General features: G+C 41.4%; 1 protein-coding gene and 1 long non-coding RNA gene across 2 annotated transcripts in view; one reads left to right on the forward strand and one right to left on the reverse strand.

Annotated features, from left to right (window-relative positions):
* FMNL2 (formin like 2) overlaps positions 1-19,831 on the reverse strand; it is a 324,502-nt gene that overhangs the window by 253,882 nt on the left and 50,789 nt on the right.
* LOC145541478 (uncharacterized) lies at positions 1,546-19,565 on the forward strand. The gene is made up of 5 exons (XR_014079047.1): positions 1,546-1,694; positions 3,842-3,887; positions 13,087-13,319; positions 18,656-18,847; positions 19,181-19,565. It is a non-coding gene; the product is annotated as an uncharacterized LOC145541478 (long non-coding RNA).

A 19,831-nucleotide genomic window follows, 5' to 3' on the forward strand; every position in this document is an offset into this window, starting at 1 on the left:
ACTGATGTTATTCAACTATTTTTTACCTATAGCAACAGCAAATTCATAGGATTCACACAGATAGCATTGGAAACACTTGATCACTTGGTTAAGATAGAACATGGAAATAAATTTCTATTTCAGCTTGGCTCTCTGATCATCTTCTTTAGAGATTAAATTCTTCACCTTTAAAGAACAAAATTTTCTTTAATACATAAAGCTGTTAGCTAGAAGAATTCTGGTAACTTTATACTTTGGGCAATCCAAATTTCTCCATTTTTCCCTGCCAAAAGACCTCTCAGGTTTTTTGTTGGGAGGCAGTAGGGGCTTTATTTTGCTTTTGTCTTAGGTAGGTACAAAGGGACTCCACACCTGTGGATGAAGAAATACCAGGAAGACTATTACCCATGCCACCCCTGAAGATGCAAATCATTTCAATGTCAGTACCAAAAAAGAATAAGGAGGGAAAAAAGAAGAACAGAAACACGTCAATACCTGAGTAAGCATGGAGAAACTATAGAAATGAGGAAAAGAAGGCAGGCTGGTAGAGGAAGTGGATCTGAAAGAAGGAAGAGTGACAGAAGGAAATGGACAGGCTTAAAACTTTCCGAGAAAGTCTTTATTTTGCTATGTGTCAAGAGTGATTCGGTTAGAAATGCCTGTTTTAAAACTGCTGCTTCTTGACATGAGATCAAATACCTTTGAATGCCTAATCATTTAGCCACAGAATATATATTAAGACTAAAACTGAAAATCCTTCCTTCTTTCTCTTGTCCTAGATGAATTTTATTGAGACAAAAAGACATATGTCTCTTAATAGGGGCTCTAAAAATAAGTTGATCCAGGAAAAAGTTTAAAATAAAATGAAATTTAACAGTAAAGTGGATTAAATTTTGCTCCCAATTTAAAAAAAAACTAATATATACATAACATACATGGGGGAAAGGAAGGGAAGAAGAAATGTAAGACTGAAGGGAAGACAAGACAGAATTAGAAAATATTCTCTTCAGAAGGGCAATCAAACAACATTCATATGTAAACCACACTGTCCTTCCTTTCCCTTCTAGCCTGGAGAGAAAGTCTATCTTTTGGTTTTCTTTTTGTGCTTTATTTAGCTCATGCAAACAATACACAAGGGCAGCCTTCACAGGGCTCCCAATCCCACCTGCCATGAGCTCAAAGACAACACAAAAGAGCAAGAACCAGCCTCATTTATGGAGGTGAGATAAAAAAGGAAGAATTTACTGAGCCGTAACATGGTCAAAGAAATGAAGTTTACAGTTCAGCATTCAAACTAATAAAGAATCACTGTGTACAAAATCTTAGGAGGAGAACCAGCCAAAAAGACTATGTAATCCACTGTTTAGCTTCCCAATGACACTTGGGACCATTATAATGGAGTCACCTCCCCCGACCACAAAAGCTCCACAGTAGGGCTAACACACATCCCTGCTCATGTAAAATATCCACCTGCAAATAGCCGTAAGCATAACTGAAGGCTCAAAGTCCAGAGGATACAAAGGTTATCTTGTGACATCAACAGTACCACCATGAGCTCAGCTAGCCAGAAGCTTGGTCACAGTGGAGTCATTCAGGTTAAAGAGATTGTTCAGGGTGCTGGAAACTGGCTGAGATTCCACTTACGTGGATGGAGGCGGAATTGGAGGCAAGGACAACACCAGGCTCCAGTGAATGAACTGAGTCATAACCCTAAGGTAATGGAGGAAAGGAGTTGGCTGGTCCTTGACCTAGCTCAAAGTGGGTTAACCTTAAAGAGAGCCTCTTAGGGAGATAGAAGGAGTGGATTTCACACCTCATTTCTCTTTCCTGAAGAATGCTGTCAATGAAATGAATGAGTATTATGAGCGAAAAGTGGGCACTGAACAGATTCCTAAGAGAAGGGTGTACTTCTTGTCGCAAGCAAACATCTCTCTCTCTCACAACGCTCTTCTTCCCGCTGGTGTCAGGCATGTAGAATACTCACCACTTTTCTGAAGCATACAACCACACACAGGGCCAATTATGTCCGCTATTTATTCAGGCTTTTATTAAGGAACACAGTGTCACTTTCCCTTCCCAGAGTTTCTCTCCTTTTCTCCACTCTTTTCAAAAGCTTACCCACCTATATCTAATTCTCTCAGGACAGCATCTTTGGCTATCCTTAGGAAAGGAATTGCAAACTAATCAATGGCTTCAAGAGTCTTCTCCTAATAGCAAACATTTGATGCAGGTGAGGAGAGAAAGAAAATGTTTCCTTTAAAGAGGGTGTTGCTTTAAGTAATCTTGAGACTGCCTGGGGCAGGTGGCTTACTCTTCTTTAATGAGAGGCAATTATTGGGTTGGCCAAAAAAATTCATTTGAGTTTTTCCATAACATTCCCCCTACACACAAACACACACACACACACACACACACAGCCCAATATCTTACAGAAAAACATGAATGAACTTTTTTGGCCAAATAGCTTCCAGTATATTTGGTGATGTTGTAAAAAGCAGGTGGAGGAAACCATTTTGGACAAAGGGCTCAAGGACATCTCTAGGCAGCTGGCCAGCTTCCCATTAGGCCATCCTGCACACAACATTAGTATTCTCTCCTAAGGGGAAGCCTATTTTAATCAAGGAAATATTTCATTGGGAAAGATTCACCCAGAAAAATACCAAGTTTGCAAAAAGGGAATAAAAACATGTAATGATTCACAGTGAATCCATAGAGCCACACTCAGACATACATGGTAGCGTGGATGGATGGTGATCAACCAGGCTCAAGCCCTTGACAGATCCACTGCTGAAGTCATACTACCAAAGTCAAGATTTAGCCAGCATTCTTCCCGAGTCAAAGAGAAATATGATCTGCCACAGGTTGGTCAGTCAGGCCTGAGAATCCTGGGTCCTTAAAACAATGGCCTGCAGAATGCGACATCCGCTCAGTACGAACTCTGCCCAAGAACTGGCTGTCCTCATGGTCCTGAAAGAGCTGGTCTGGAGATGTTAGGAAAAATGGCTCCTGGCTTCCCTGGTAGCTCAACTGGTAAAGAATTCGTCTGCATCGCAGGAAACTCCAGTTTGATTCCTGGGTTGGGAAGATCCGCTGGAGAAAGGATAGGCTACCCAGTCCAGTATTCTTGGGCTTCCCCTATGTCTCAGCTGGTGAAGAATCCACCTGCAATGCTGGAGACTTGGGTTCGATCCCTGGGTTGGGAAGATCCCCTGGAGAAGGGAACAGCTACCCACTCCAGTATTCTGACCTGGAGAATCCCATGGACTATATATATATAGCCCATGGGGTTGCAAAGAGTCGGACATGACTGAGCGGCTTTCACTTTCACTTTTCCTAAGGAAGGTCTTGTCAATCAGTGAAAATGGCTGTCCTACTGCTGTGAGATGCCCAGGTTAGCTATGTCAGATGACAATGCGGTGGTGTGATGTGTGAACCGGGGCTCTGCTGGGAAGCAGGAATTGGTCTGCTGCTAGAATCAACACCCATGTGTGACAGGAGTCTGGCGCAAAAGCACTGCACTCACCCTGTGTTCCACGACCGCAAGCACACAGAGTGACAGCTGTTCTCTGAAAGCTAAGATGAAACTGACACAGATAAAAGGCTACTGGCTGGTTTCTAGGACGAAGAGTCCATAAACACAGTTGGGACAGACCCTTAGTCTTCCCACCCCCATCACTAGCACTATGATCTTGCTTTCTCTCCAAAATTGTAATTTTAAAATTGTGCTTCTCCTCATTTTGCCTCAAGTTCACACACCGTATGTTACTAAACATTGTGGCTCCTGTCCCTGAAATAGCTCTCCGGTTCAATTCTTCTTTATTTTGATAACTTTGCCTTTACCTAACCTTGTCTTTACTTTCAGGTTCAATATTGTACAGCAGTTTCAAATCCAAGCTCTACCCCTGACGGTATGTATGCGTTCAGTACAGTATGGTCGCTTCAGTCATGTCCAACTCTTTTGAGACCCCATGGACTGTAGCCATGGACCCACAAAGCTCCTCTGTCTGTGGGATTCTCTAGGCAAGAACACTGGAGTGGGTTGCCATTCCCTCTTCCAGGAGACCTTCCCAACCCAGGGAGCAATCCCTCTTCTCCTGCAGCTCCTGCATTGCAGGCAGACTCTTTACCACTGAGCCACCAGGTAAGCCCACTGCTGACCATATAACCCTGGGCAAATTCTTCACTCCTCTAAGCTACCACCTGAAAATGGTCATTGTCAGGATTAAACAGGAATGAGGATGTAAAGTGCTCAGCACGTGCTAAATCCTCCATAAAGCATCAATACCAGCAGCATCGTGACAAACCAGGTCTTGATCTCTATTTAAATGAACCATACCAACATGACCGGGTGTCACTGTTAGCAGTCTTGCTGGTGCCAACTCCAGTTAGCACTCTCAGTTACATCCCATATGAAACAGAGCACCTGTACCCCAAACTGTAAAACCCTCCACCACAGCTACCTTTCCCATGACTTCCACCTACTCCCTTCCTTAACTTCCTCCATGGACAGGAAAATATCGCTCCAGTCCTTGGTCTTCTAGAAAATGCTTTCAGACCAGTTTAATCCAGAGCAGGGACTGCGGTTTTCCTTCCTTTCTCTAGCTCCTTCTTTAAAACCAAAGCACACAAACAAAAAACCATTGGTATATATAAACAGTAATAAGTGGTATTATACCACCTTTATGAAATTGGATGTCCCAGTTACCATTTTCCTAATCCTCTACAGAGAGTAATTTTTTTTTTTTTTAAAGCCTTGTACAAGACAGTTGGGTTTGGACAGAAAACAGCTAATCATTTGGAATAAAATTTTTATTTCCTTGGAACACCTTGAAAAGTGAAAGTGTTAGTGGCTCAGTCATGTCCCACTCTCTGTGACCTCATGGACCACAGCCCACCAGGCTCCTCTGTCCATGAAATTCTCCAGGCAAGAAAAATGGAGTGGGTTGATGTTCCCTTCTCCAAGGGATCTTCCCTACCCAGGGATCCAACCTGGGTCTCCTGCATTGACAGGTGGATTCTTTACCATCTGAGCCACCAGGCAGCACCTTAGTATCTTGTTATACAAATGAAATAAGGGATGAGAAAGCAAACAATGTACCTCCTAGTGTTCCATCAAAGCTTCTTCTTGAAACACGACTTGAAAGCCTGAGAAGAACTTTATGAATTTCTCAACTAGCAAACTTCTCATTTTTTTTCCCCCAGAATCTGGTAAAGATTGACTTTAGAAATCACTGCACAGCAAGCATTTCTCCCAGGTCTGGTAGTCAGAGCTAACTACTTCAAGGAAAAAAAAAAAAAAAACCCAAAACTCACAATTCCCAGATTTCATTTGATTTGATTGATAGGGTCTACAGCTTGGGAAAAACAAATAGGAAAAGAACACTACGCCAGTAGTTAACCAGCAAATGTGAAGCTGCAAACTGTCATTTCAATTCTCACTCCCCAGAGACTTTAAATCCCTAAGTGTTTTATAAACCAACTGGCAAAGTTCACTCACTCATCTTAAGAAACATAATACAACAAAGACAGGGAAGAGAACATTAAGCTACAATGAAGAATACAAGGTAGATTCACTGTTTAAAGTGTTTTGTTGGTTTTCTTTTTTAAGTTCTTTGAGGATAAAAAGACCTAAGTGGTATGTATTATAACCTATCACAACTAGTCAGTACCTGTCAATTACGCTACAAGGGAGAAGCTAATTCAAGGCTCTCGTTAAGTCATTTTCAAATATGTACCTTATTTTCAATTGAGAGCTACACTAATCCACTTACCCTGAGAAACTCTTCAAACCCCTCCCTATTCCCTGTCACTCTCCCATCATCAGGCATCACTGAAGATGAAAGGGTAATTTGCCAACCCAAGTTACTGAATCTAATGCTCATCATTTGTAAACCACAAATACGTAACAGGGACTAGAGTCATCCACAGTTTCTTTCATCTGTGAGCACCTGTTGAGTGCCAGGTACTGCACTGGTGACTGTTTAGTTAACTCATCCCTGTGATAAGTTTCCTCTGCCTAGAAAACCCCTTCCTCCCAGGAAGTTGAAGGGAAGGGACAATGAAGAAGTTTGTTTCTATGACAGGTGAAATGGACCAACAAAGGTTAATTAACCTAAACCTTGACAAGTGTGCCTGAGTGGCTTCTGAACACAGCAAAGAGATGCTGGTGACAGCAGCAGCAGGAGCCAATAGACTCAATGTGGCAGATAAAAATTCCCGTGCCAAAATGCTAACAAACGAGGGAAGAAACATAGCTTCCTCTCCATTTACTGCACAGGCCACTGTCTGGCTACTGGGCCACACTTCAGCAGAAGAAAAACTTTGGGGACTTTCCCAGTGAACTGAGACAGGTGACAGGGAAGGAAGACAAGAGGCTGATTACCATCCAAGCTCCAGCCACCTCCCTGGAGAGGGCCCCTGCCAGGAGTCAGCAGGCAGAGCTGGAGCTAACACCCAACAGTGCCTCAGGCTACGTGTGTTTCCCCTGAATGACTGGGGGAAAGGGTATCAAAAGAAATGGTATCTGATAACACTAAGCCCTCATATTCCATGGATGATATGTTCATCCTATTGCTGAGAACTCCCTGAGGGTAGCAGGCATTTAGGAGAAATGGCATGCTCTATCCTAAGGGGTAAAAAAGAGAAAGTAAAAGCAATGTTGCAGGCTTTTGTTAATTTAACAGCAACATAACTATAACAGAGACCACTCATTAATTATCTATTACGTGCTAAGCACTATACAATGAGTTTAATGAACTTTATTTCTGAAGTCACAATAGCCCAGTGCAGCAAATAGTAGTTTCCCTACTTTTTCAAGTAAAGAAACTGATAGGAATTTTTTTCTTATTTTGCTCAAGGTTACAAGGTGACAAAGTATAAATGACTCAGAAGCTTCTGTCTTTTTCCCTTTCAGTTCATCATTCACTGCCTTTAAATCATTAATAAAGAAATGTTACTATTATGGTCCTATGCCAGGCACTGGAGAATAACATGGGGGAAAAAAAGAGAACAATGAACTTCAAATCAGTAAGAAAGTAAGGTAAATGAAACATCAACTCAAAATGGAGCAGAATGTGGCACCTAGAAGGTACTATGGTTTAAAAAAAAAAAAAGCATGAACTCTGAAGTCAGGAAGACCTGGGTTTGAGGACCGAAATGGCAACCCACTCCAGTATTCTTGCCTGGAGAATCCCACAGACAGAAAAGCCCGGTCCATGGGGTCACAAAGAGTCAGACACGACTGAATGGCTAACACTTCAACATACAATCAAGGCAAGTTAAGCCCCCTAAGACTCCCATTTCGTATCTGTCTAATACAAGCAGTAATGGCAAAAGCAGTGATTCAATCTCTAACACCACTTAAACAAAAATTATACTATCATCATAAAAGTCAGACTCTAAAAGGAGAAAGTGTGGGCTGTGGAAGGAATTCAAAGTATCACAATTACAGAACTTGCCAAGTACCTTCAATCTCAGCGTTTAAGACACCTGAAATGGGAAATGGAATGATGGGTCCATAACTCACACACACTCACTTTCTTCCTGTTCCCATGGCTTCATCACAGCACTTCTGACCTAACAGAGCTCTGATGACTGCCCAGTGGTGAGCTTACTCAGATACTACCAAACACAGCAGACAACTCTGCAACTGAGGTAACACCTTCTTTGATAAAAAGAACATTCATGGCAACAACACTTGCCCATGTTCTATAAGACTGGAATTAAAGGGAAGGATTTACCCACATCGTAGATATTCTGTATCATCACGTGATAGATGTGTAACATGCCTTCATAGAAACAAAAATTCACAAAATTTCAGAGCTCAAAACAGCAAAAGCAACAGTCTAACCCAGCCCCTTCTGAGTAAACTCCCAAGAGGTAAGACTGACTTTCCCAACATCTGTCTGGAGGCTAAATTGCAACAGAATGTCCTGATTCACAGAACAATTCTTGCCCTTCCCTGTCCCCTTAGTTTCCGAGGAACAACTCAATGTATGATGTCAAGTATTCTTAAAAGATTTGACTACATGTAGTTTTAAATATATACCAGTATCAGCAGCATTCTATTTACAAAGACAGAACTTCTAATTAGGTAGCCAAATGTTCAAAAACCCCACAACACACCACAAAGTCAAGGCCACAGAACAGGGAATCGGGAGACTCAGATACTAGTTAGTCCTGGTTCTCACTGACAAGTCTTCAGATAGCAAATCACTTTATTTCAACATGGGCCTCTGTTTCTAGAACCATAAAAAGGAATTGAACCAACTTGTCCCCAAGATCCTCATATCTAAAGCTCCTAGATTCCCAATCTCACAGCAGATAAAGAAAACCCTACAGTTTTTTTTTTTTTTTAAGTCACAAGTGCACACACACACACACAAGATCACAGACATCGTATAAGGACAATATGTATATGTATCAAAGCTATGCACACTTTAGGGTTTTTCCACAGAGGTAAGCACTGTGTTTTCCAAAGGCAAACAATTCCCTCTATCCAGAGCAAGGACAGGATGTTGGAGACATGAGTCATTCTGTTGACATTCTAGGTGCTGGTCAGTGAGAGGACAGGAACCAGAATGGCTTCCTACAGAGGACAGAAGACAAATTGGCTCCAAAAAAAAAACAAAGAGATGCTCTGAATGCCAGAGGATATTTGCTTCCCAAGCCCTTCCTAATCCAGCCTTCTATTTAACAGTAATAGTAATACAATGAGACTTATTGGTAATGTTCAATCTCTTTTTGGCAAAAGGAGTGAAAAGAATTTACTTCTAGAACCAGAGTTCACATGAGTAAGCAGAGATGCTCCAACCAAGGATGCCCCAGGGAACATGCAGCTTCCCAAACACCATCAACGATTTCTTCCTCACCCTCTGTTCACAAGCACCTACCCTTTTTCCCCAACATGTCAGAATATAAATGCATCCTTTACCAAGCACTCTCTTCAGAGGCAGGAATGAACAAAGAGCAATAAGAACCCCAACAGGCTTTTAAGAAAGGGGGAGGAAGAGGATGAGCAACGGCTGCTTCAGGCCTGTCATGCAGAGAGAGGGCCCTGCTTACCTTGTCATCCCAAACTCAACCCTTCAAGAAACATCACCACGGAACGTCCTCCACCTCATGTGACTTTGGAGCATATGTTCTGACCCTCTCGTCCTCTTCTCAAAAAAAAAGTTTTTAATTTGTCTATAAAATATATATTTATATGTGTTTATAAATGTATATATGTATATATATATATTTCTGCATCTCTTCTAGGACAGTAGCTGACTGCACCCTAACATCTCACTGGGTTTAACAATATAGATAGGGCTTCTGTTCTGCCTTTACTGTGTTTAATGCCACCACCGTGTTGCCACAGACGGTCCAAGAGAACTCACAGATGAAATACCCCAAAGATACTTCTGAATTCCCTTCCTTAATCAGAATTCTACATATTCCCAACAAGCATCCACCCATTCATTCGCCCATCACTGGCAATCTCATGATACAAGCCCTTAATTACGAGCAATGTAGAATTTGAAAAAGAATAAATAGATGTATATGTATAATTTAATCACTCTGCAGTACATCTGAAACTAACAACATTGTATATCAACCATACCCCAATGTAAACAAAAATTTTTAAAGAAGAAAAACAAATTTTAAAAAAGTATGAAAATCATTTTAAGGGTGGTAGTAACAAAAGCAGTGAGGAAATGACAGTATCCCCAAAGCTTACTTAAAGCTTTGTTTTTTCTACTTAAATTCAGTTTGGTATCTCCTTTCTCCATTTTTTTCTTCTCAGTCAGTGGATAAATAAGTACCTGTGACCCAATGTTATGCTATGTGGAGTGAGGAGATACAAGATAATTTACTCAGAAGATAAAATGTTTTATGTAGGAAAGGAAAAGCTTGTCAATTAATACCCATTAAATCAATCAACAACTGACAAAAAGCAGCACAGGAGCTGGATTCATTGAGCAAGCTCTGGTTCATTCAACAAACATGTACTGGGGCCATGGGAAGATCCAAGATGGAAGTCCAAGATGCGCTCCAATGCCAAAAAAAAAAAAAAAAAGGTGGGAGGGCAGGGATTTACTGAAAATGAACACGGTAAAACTCTCTTACATTCATTTGATTTTTACAACTCTGTTAGCTAGAGATTCATGGTAAATTCATTCTTGAAATAAGAGTCACACAGGTGAGAAGAACTGGTCAACTGAGCCCAAGCCAATCCTGAGTGCCCAAACCTCTGAGCATGTGATCTGTCACTGCTCCACTTGGGGCAAAAAGATGACAAGCACACACCAGAAGCCGGAAGGGAACCTGGAGCGCCAGAAGGTAAGACAGGGCTTCCAAGTGAAACATGAGAGTATGCTAAAGGGACACAGGAGCCAACAGCAAAGCTCCCAATGGCCAAAGCTGGAACCATCTGAACAAAATAATACTGGATTATAACCCAAGGAATAAAATAAATATCCACGAGTCTGCACTGACATATATAAACTACTGAATAAACAAAGGAAGGGCGGTGGGGTGGGGTGGGGGAGCAAGATGCATCTCCCATGCAGGAGAAATCCAAATAATTGATGTAGATTCTCCACCCTCGAGGCTCTGGAGCCCGATCCCTGTTCCTTAGGTGTGGACTACACACAGGGGCTTCCCTCCAAAGTGTGCAGAGAGAGGGATGGAAGGGGGCGGGTGGGCCTGTGTTACAGTTTACAGTGGAGAAACTGGGCAAATGCTACCTTTGCCAGGTGATCAACGTCAACATCGACAGTGCTAACTCATATTAATCTTGACAAATGGTGAAAATGGTACTTTACCTAGTCTAACCATCAGAGAGAAACACCAAACAAATCAGAGCTAAGGGGCATTCTGCAAAACACCTAATGAGAACTTCTCAAAACCATCAAGGTTATCAAAAACAAGGAAAGTCGGAGAAACTGTCACAACCAAAAAGAGTCATAAGAAGACACGACGACTGTCATCTGGTGTCCTGGATGGGATCCAGAAACAGAAAAAAACATATATAAGGTAAAAACTAAGGAGTAAAGTACGGACTTTAATTAACAAGAATGTATTAATATCAGTATCAGCTTGTTCATTGTGACAAATGTACCACACCAAGGTTAAGACCCTCATGCTGGCAAAGAGTGAACGCAAAAGGAGAAGAGGGTGGCAGAGGATGAGATGGTTCAATTGCATCACCGACTCAATGGACACGAATTTGAGCAAACTCCAGGAGATAGTAAAGGACAGAGGAGCCTGGTGTCCTGCAGTCCATGGGGTTACAAGGAGTTGGACACAGCTTAGCGACTGAACAACAAAGGTTCAGCATACAGGGGAACTCTGTACTATCTTAATTCCTCTATAAATCTAAAACTATTCTATGGTAAGAATTTTATTTCAAAAAAAAAAAAAGAGGAGGGAATGAGAAAGAGAGTGGTGTGCAAGGGAGAACAGAGAGAGCCCCGCCAGTTCACTTCAGCAGCAGCTGCCCTCCTCACCCTGTCTGCCTCCTCTCTCCTGCCTTCCAGGATTGGAAGACATCAGTCAAAGCCTGGAAGGCAGAACCCTGTAGGGGTCTGAAGCAGCTTCTGCTAAGAGCTGGACCACACTGCAAGGGTAGTCCAGATTTTATTTCAGTGTCCAGAGGTGTAAGAGGCATTTCCTGAACTTTTCTAAGAAAGAAAGGATCCCCAGAGCCTACTCCCCAGAACCCCACTTGGAATGGGGCGATAGGCCGGGTCTGCTGGGGCTCACCTTCACCCCCGCCCCGACTCCCCGACTGAGAGCACACCCGCTCACATCTCCTTCCTTGTTTTCACCACTCTTTATAAATGGGAACAATTCTGTGCATTCATGGGCTTTTAAAGGATTAAACACAACAACTGAAACTGCTTAGAAACAGTTCTCTTTTTTCCCCTAAATGTTCCTCTTTCCTGACAGTTTCTCGAGCCCCGTGTACAGCTAAGCAGGTCAGTCAGACCCCAGTGACCACTTCATCAGACACCTGTCGAAATCCATCTGAGGTTCAAAGGCAGGGGAGGAAAGCCCCCACCTCGATCCGCAGCGCCTTCTGCTGACCCGACAAGCACCCCCAAATCCACGGGGAACCTGACAGTACAGGTGTCACTTGAAAACGTGGACACTCCCCACATCCTCACAGACTTGGCCCTTTGACGCCTTGCATTAATTAAGTTATCGCTCTTGGCCTCCCAGCACTACTTCTCCCTCTTTTAAGATCAAAAAGGAGGAATTCCTCAAGCATAAAGGACAGTCAGGATTTCAACTCAACTCCAATAACTCATCTACAGGTAGTGGGCCGGGTACACAGAAACCACTGAAGCCATGCACACCTCACGGCAATTCACTTACTGAGGCGGAGTGTTCAACGTGAAATTTTAGGGAACCTTATTACAACATATGTCTGTTTTCTTTGATAGGACATATTTAAATGAATTGTTCTTCCTAGAAACACTGAAGAACTGCACAGGGTCAGTGTAAAATAATACTCTTTGTAAAACTGATAAATTCCCCAAACTTCCAGAGCTGAAGTTCCTCCCCTCCACCCCCACACCAAAGTCCAGACATACAGTCATATCACAGGCCCAGGCCTGCTAAAAGCTGAAATGAAATTGTCTTGCAAACCCATGCCTACTCTAATACAGGAAACCACTTCACTGTTTAAGTTCCAATGTTTTCCAATGACTATATTGGGAACTGAGTCACATTACAGCTGAAGCCCAATAAAGGTCCACGCCTTTTGTTGGCATGTCTGCCCAATCATTCCTCCCTGGCTGTGGTGTGGGCAGAATATATATGAAAAAAAAAAAAAGAAAAACATCCTGAGTCCTAGCTCTCAATGATGAGTGATTCTGCCCCTTCCCTAGCATATGTGGCAACGTCAGCAGACATTTTTGATGAGCATAACTAGAAGGAGAGTGTGTTATCCAGTGCTTGCTTGGTTGCTCAGTCATGTCTGACTCTTTGTGACCCCCATGGACTGTAACCTGCCTGCCCGTGGGATTTTTCAGGCAAGAATATTGGAATGGGTTGCCATTTGCTTCTCCAGAGGATCTTTCCCACCCAGTGATCAAACCTGTGTCTCCTGCATTGCAGATGGATTCTTTACCTGCTGGGCCATCAGGGAAGCCCCAACCCACCGGCATCTATCTAGTGTGTAGAAGCCAGGGATGCTGCAAAACATTCTACATACAAAGCACAGGACGGCCCTCCACAACACAACAGTCATCTACCCCAAACACCCAACTAGAGCTGAGGTTAAGAAATCTTGTTTTAAAGCCTAAGAAGATACTTGAAAACTGCCTAAGAACACATTTATGGAGAAAAATGTAAGTTACACTGATTCTTCCCCAACTCTCTTTGTAGCATCTTCCTTCTGCCCCCTGCTCACAAGGTTCTGTCCTCTCCCCTTGCAACTCCACAAAACTGGTTTTCTGCTCCACTTGCATGGATTGCCATCTCCAACCTCAGCCCATGAAATCTAATCCTACAATTGATGACTTGCTGTGACCGACCTCAAACGCAACTCATCAAAAATTTCATCACCAGGGCCTCTGAGCCAACTCTTCACTTCCTGCCCTCTTTTAATAAATGTCTCACCACTTTCCCCACGACAGAGGTTCAAACCCTCAGCGACACTTTTCACTCTACTCCTCCCCACCAATCCAAGGGCACAGTTTTGCTCAGCACTGAATATCCAGTACCTAGCACTTTGTCTGTCATGTAGAACATGTGCAAATGTCCATTAAATGAATAAACTCAGAAGTATAATAAAAACACAAAGGTCACATTTTTAATCCTTCATCTCCCACCCTCAAATCAACAGCAAAGCCCTGTGAACTGCACCTCCAGATATAAAAGCAGCAACTCAAATGTCTGCCTGAAAAATCCAAACAATGTCATTCACCCCACATAAATGCCAAATCCATCTCCCTCAAGTGTAAGCCCTACTTTGTCACCATGTTCCCCTCAGAATCTCCCCCAAAAAGCTGTCAACGCCCATCAGACTCTCTCAGTCTAAACTCAACACCCACATCCAGGTTTCATGTTTCTAGCACCAGCAGCTCAAGTTACCTATCCAGCCTTATGTCTCCTACTTGTTGTCAAGACTGTGAAGAGAACACTGACTAAATTACTCTTACCCATGTCTAGATTCACCAGCATCTATGAAAAAGACACAGCCGAGGCCATCTTTGGCTTAGAGAATCCTCTAGTCTCCTCTTACCACGACCACTTTAACATTCTCACTCATGTGCTATTTTGCCACTTTCCATTGCTCTACCTGTGAGGTCTACAATTTTTCTCTAATGTCACCACCTTGCTTCTGATTTGATTCAGTCTCTACCACTTCCACACCACAGCCTTAGGAAGGGGAAGTCTTGCCCTCAAATCCCATCTCAGGCCTGGGGTCCGAGCACCAATGCCCAGAGACTGCCTCATAAAGCCAGCTAAGCTGTCTGCTGTTCCCAGAGACCACCCAAGCTTGCCTATCACTGTGACCATCACATTCTTCCCACTTTGGCTCCATCTCTGCGTCTCCACAGCACACTCATTCCTTCTATGCCCAGCTCAGTGACACAGTCTCCCTGAAGCCTTTCCTAATTTTCCCACCCAGACAGAACTGCCTGCTCTTCTAAGTCATCCCTGGTGGCTCAGTGGAAAAAAATCTGCCTGCAACGCAGGAGACTCAGGTTCAATCCCTGTGTTGGGAAGATCCCCTGAAGGGGAAGGGAGATGGCTACCCATTCCAATATTCTTCCCTGGAGAATACCATGGACAGAGGAGTCTGGTGGGCTACAGTCCATGTGGTCGCAGAGTTGGACACGACTGAGCAACTAACACTTGTACTTTACTTTCACTTCGAAGTCACCTGGTCATTTACACTTTTAGAAAAAAAAAAACTGGGATAGAATTTGACATTTAACATTAGTTTCAGGTGTACACATAGTGATTTGATATGCATATACACAGTTGACCCTTGAACAACGCTGGGGTTAGGGGAGCTGCCCCTCTCTGCACAATCGAAAACAGTATATAATTTATAGCTGGCCCTCCAAATCCACAATTCCACATTGATAGATTCAACCAACTATGGATTGTGTAATACTGTTGTATTACTAGTGAAAAAAAATAAGTAGACTCAGGCAATTCAAACTCACACTGTTCAAGGGTCAAATGTATTTCAAAATAATCAGCACAATAAATCTAGTTAACATCATCACCACGCAGTTGCAAAATTGTTTCTCTTATGATGAGAACTTGTAACATCTACTCTCTTAACAACTTTCAAATATACAATACAGTATTAACTATTAGTAAAATCACCAGGCTGTACATTATATTCCTTGACTTAATTTATTTTATAACTCAAAGTTCGTACCTTTGGACCCTCTTTACCCACCTTGCTCATCCCCTGCCTCTGTCAACAACCAATCTGTTCTCTGCACAGATAAGCAGAGTTTTACGTTGTTTTGTTTTCTAAATTTCACCTCTAAGTGAAATCACCTAATATTCTTTCTCTGAAATTTCACTTGGTATAATGCCTTTAAGGCCCATCCTGTTGTGGCACAAATGGCAAGATTTTCTTCTTTTTATGGCTAAGGTTTTTTACCAATGCCAGCTCTCAGGGAAAACAAGAGAATCAGAAGCTTACAGATGCTGTATTGTGGCCACTTCTCTCCAGAGACCTTACCTTGATGGATGAAAGGACTAACAGAAGGAAGAGAGGGAGAAAAGGGAAGGAAAAAGAGAGGAAGGAAAATTACCAGCTGCATGTGTTAGCCAGGAAGTTACCTGAGGTTCACAACCTGGAACTGACCTATCACTTTTCCCAACATATGTCAGTCTATTCATTGTCTTATATCTTACTAGACAATTAAACAACTCTCTTTTGACGTTTCTTCTGGAAAACTCATGTGCAATTCTAGCAGGTAATTCTAATACCATAAATCCCAATGTACTCTACACAGTTCAGAGAGTTAAAGGGAAAACTGAATTACTCAGATAATTTTCCCTAAGTCTCCCCCTCTATTCTGCCCATCTGGTTTCCATGCAAACGATCCAGGCAAACCATCTGTGCTTGTGATTTTCCTTTTTATTTCTCCAAACCCAGTCACTAAGTTCTTCCATTAGTAATTTATGGATTAATATATATGTGTGTGCGTATATATATATAGTCTTATTTTCCTTCCTGAATATCCCATGTGAAGGATTAAGTCAAATCTAAAATCCTTAAGTAAAGCAATATTAAATCCAAAGCATATCTAACCTTGGTATAGCATCTATTAGCCAATTTCAGAACAGTACTAATTGCAGTCTTAAAGGATGACAGCATCTTCTGGATGAGCCACAGAAATAATATATTTAGTCTGGAAATTTCGTGGACTACTGAACACGTCAAGTACACTGCACCACCAAGGTCTTATGATCTCGTGAGACAGGCACTGAGAGCTTCAGAAATAAAGGCACCGGTGGTGGGTAGAGAGGGCCACAAGTTTCCTACAAATCTCACTTGAAAAGGGGTTTGGAAAATGTCAATGAGACAGGAGTTACAGCTTGACTTAAATAAAAACATACTTGTTAACTGGGGAAATAAAAGAAAAAAGACAATGTCTGAATGCTGGAATAACTTGCAGAGGCACCAAAATTTGCCCATAGTAGGGTCTATCTATGCTAGGACCTATGGGTTACACTTGGTTACACTTGATCTTCAGAGATGAGCAAGATACATGTAGAAATGAATTCTCAGAGCCACAGAGGGGTAAGTAGCACACTTGGCTTTTATTCTTAATTGGCAAGTTTTGAAAACAATGAAATAGTCAATGACAACACTACCACTGTATAAGATCATGAAATTATGAATCAGTTTCCTAAACTGACTAGCTAGACTCATTCCTATTTGACTTTTCAAGCCAGTTCAGCCCAAATAGCAAGGATATAGCATATGACTTCTAAAGCAAAAAAGGGAAAAATAATCCCTTCCCACAAAAAATCAGAACTGTACTCAGCCAAGTTCTTGTTTTCCAATGTGGAAATACTTAGTGATGGCTGTTCAGATGCTTAGTCTAGATTTCAGACACTAAAAGAAATGAGAGGGTGAGATGCACGCGTAGGAGTTCATTTTTGCAGAAACGCCATGATTAAACAACAAGGCTTACATTTATGAAGCCACATTAAAGACTTCAGAATCCCATTTACTCTCTGTAGTGACAAATATGCTTAAGCAATGACTTTCTGATTCTGAAAGCAACTCATAAGAATTATTAAAAAAAAAAAAAAAGATTTCACATTCCTGCTTTGCTTTCACATTAAGAAAAAAAGAAAACTTTTTTCTTTTACTTCCCAAATTCATTTTTCCTATTCATCTCACAGTTGGGTCTTTGGTTGAAGCATATTTGAAAGAGGAGGACAAAGCCTGGGTCAATTATCTGAAGAAGAACAAGCTGTCTTCCGTTAAAGGGCTATAAAAATAAATTTGGCTTACTAACAGGAATTCAAGGAGATTTCCACACTGCCCTCTCATTTCATGTGAGTCTGTTGACTTGTGTTACTCATCCCTGCTTTTCTACAAATTTGTGGAGGGTGGGGGATGTTGAACAACAATTCCGTTTATCACTGTAGTCTAGCTAAACACAAACACAGGTTTCAAATTTCAAATCAAAAGATCACATCTAATTTTCATTTTAAGAGATCAGTCCAGATGGTAGTTGAAGACCACTGTGGAGACACAAAATTGGAACGAGTTTCCCAAGTGAAGCAAACAGCACATCTGGGGCCCAATCGACCAATGAATCTCCTTTAAACCCAAGGCACCTTGGAGTGGAGTGTTTCCTCTCGATTAAGATATTCCGTTCAACCTCTCACCTAGAACTCATTGGCAAGTTGTACTTCCCATCGTCTGTATCCCCAGCGCTACTTATCTTTTTAAGTCTTATGTGGGGTTTCCACTTCATGCCGCCCAGCACCATGGCAACTCAGCTTGAACATACAGACATGCCTGGGTCTGAAAGAACACTCCAACTGCTAATATAGGCTGATGAGAGGAGGGCTTCTGCAGCAGGAATTTTCTTCTCTGAACCAAAGATTCAGAAAGGCATTTTAACAGATTTTTTTTTTTTAAATTACACTTGGGAATGGGAAGTTGGGATGAAAAGTAACACATGCCTATCACAGACACTCTAACAACATTGTGCTTCACCAGGAATAGCTTGGTGTTCTCAGAAAATAAAAGCATTATACCTATTCTTCATAGTCAAGTAAATTGAGAACAGCTGAGTTTGTGTTTTTTTTTTTTTTTTTAAGACTTGAGAGTAAGAAGCCATACCTGAAAATTCAGTTTTACAAGTTTCACTACAAGAAGTTTTTGTTTGTCCTCAAATTATATTTTGAATCATTTCAGTACACTGACAAAGACTAAATAAAAGATGATTCCTATCAAACCATACAGGACAGCCTGTGATAAATTACTTTACTTACAAATTTAAGTACAGTATGTTCCAAAGGCAAAAAACCTAACAGATAATGTTCTGTAATACAAACTATTAGCTGCACATTTCTCTCTTAGTGCAGGAGATGGAGTTGTCAGTCTTCACTAAGAATATATATCTATATAAAACAAAGTTTTTAAAAAAGAGACCATTTCCACATGTATCTACTATGCCTACAGGGGTTCCAACTGACTATCCTATAAATGCCAACTCAAATGGAAAACAGACAAGCCAAGAAGAACTAAGTGGAACTTATGTCACAAATTGCTGCCATTACTTTCAACCCATAAATGAAAAGTGGGGAACATTATCACGGTGCAAGACTGAGATCAAAAGTACCCTAAGCACAGTTGGGGAACCCAATACTAACTGTGAGTATTCAAAAACAATCCACAACTGGTTTGCTACTTGGAAAAAAAAACTAAATCGAGACCTCCAAATCCCACTATACACCAAAATTAATCCCAGATGAATAAAAGTTTATTCTTTAAAAAAGAAGTCGCTAAAGCTAAAACAAGTCATGTGTATTTTGGGTTCCATCTTTAGTAAAGTCCCTTTAACGTTCAAAATAAAGACCAAAAAAATGGTCAGAAATTTTTAAATTTGATTACGTAAAAAAGTTGTACTTCTGTAGCTCTAAAACGCTGATCTAAAAAGGAAAGTGAAAAAAACAGTCAAAAACGAAACGTTACCATCTATTACAGGCGCTGGCAAGCTATAGCCCAAGGACCAGATCCAGCCCGCAGCTTCTTTTTGCACAGCCCATGAGCTAAGAATGGTTTTCACATTTTTAAATGGTGGAAAAAAAATCAAGAGCAAGATTAATTTAGGACATGTATAAACGACATGAAATTCACATTCAGCATCCATACTGGAGCACAGCCACACTACTGCTTCGCCCAGCGTCTGAAGCTATATCTGCCCTGAAACAGTGGGGCTGAGCAGCTGGGACTGAATCTACAAGGCCCACAAACTCCAAAGTATCTACTATCTGGCCCTCTGCAGAAGTATGCTGATGTCTCATCTGTTATACAAAGGGCTTACGCATAAGAAAACAATGAGGCCCAATAAATAAGTAGGCGAAGGAGATATTTTTTTAATATATTTCTTTTAATTTTATTTTATTCTTTTATTTTAATATATCTTTTATATATCTTTAATATATCTCCCAGAGTTTGCTCAAGTTCATGTCCTTTGAGTCAGTGATGCTATCTAATCATCTCATCCTCTGCCGCCCTCTTCTCCTTTTGCCTTCAATCTTTTCCACCATCAGGGTCTTTTCCAATGAGTAGGCTCTTTGCATCAGAGATAACTTACTATAGCATCAGAGAAAACTTATTACAGTGTCATTAATA

Source organism: Giraffa tippelskirchi, chromosome 3, assembly GCF_054371585.1.
Source record: "Giraffa tippelskirchi isolate mGirTip1 chromosome 3, T2T-mGirTip1v1.2.pri, whole genome shotgun sequence".
In the NCBI taxonomy this organism is placed as follows: domain Eukaryota; kingdom Metazoa; phylum Chordata; class Mammalia; order Artiodactyla; family Giraffidae; genus Giraffa; species Giraffa tippelskirchi.